Raw genomic sequence first — 1,024 nt, 5'->3', positions numbered from 1 at the left:
TCATCCTCCAACATCCTCATCCTCATCCTCATCCTCATCCTCATCCTCATCCTCATCCTCCTCCTCATCCTCATCATCATCCTTAACCTATCCTCATCCTCTTCCTCATATTCTTCCTCATCCTATCCCCGTCCACATCCTATCCTCATCCTTTCCTTATCCTCATCCAATTCTCATCTTCATCCTATCCACATCATCATCTTCATCCTATCCTCATCGTCATCCTCATTCTATGCTCCTCCTCATCCTCATCCTCATCCTATCCTCTTCCTCATCATATTCCCATCCTCATCCTCATCCTCATCCTCATACTCTTCCTTATCCTCATCCTCATCGTATCCTCGTCCTCAAGCTATCCTCTTCCTCATCCTATTCTCAACCTCATCCTCATCCTCTTCCTCATCCTATCCTCGTCCTCATCCTCATCCTCTACCTCATCCTCTTCCTCTTCCTCATCTTATCCTCCTCCTCATCCTCATCCTCTACCTCATCCTCTTCCTCTTCCTCATCTTATCCTCCTCCTCATCCTCATCCTCTACCTCATCCTCTTCCTCTTCCTCATCTTATCCTCCTCCTCATCCTCATCCTCTACCTCATCCTCTTCCTCTTCCTCATCTTATCCTCCTCCTCATCCTCATCCTCTACCTCATCCTCTTCCTCTTCCTCATCTTATCCTCCTCCTCATCCTCATCCTCTACCTCATCCTCTTCCTCTTCCTCATCTTATCCTCCTCCTCATCCTCATCCTCTACCTCATCCTCTTCCTCTTCCTCATCTTATCCTCCTCCTCATCCTCATCCTCTACCTCATCCTCTTCCTCTTCCTCATCTTATCCTCCTCCTCATCCTCATCCTCTACCTCATCCTCTTCCTCTTCCTCATCTTATCCTCCTCCTCATCCTCATCCTCTACCTCATCCTCTTCCTCTTCCTCATCTTATCCTCCTCCTCATCCTCATCCTCTACCTCATCCTCTTCCTCTTCCTCATCTTATCCTCCTCCTCATCCTCATCCTCTACCTCATCCT

The sequence above is a fragment of the Lupinus angustifolius genome, chromosome LG06, assembly GCF_001865875.1.
Source record: "Lupinus angustifolius cultivar Tanjil chromosome LG06, LupAngTanjil_v1.0, whole genome shotgun sequence".
NCBI classification, from domain to species: Eukaryota; Viridiplantae; Streptophyta; class Magnoliopsida; order Fabales; family Fabaceae; genus Lupinus; species Lupinus angustifolius.
The sequence above is the reverse complement of the archived record's forward strand: the minus strand, read 5'-3'. Positions refer to the sequence as shown.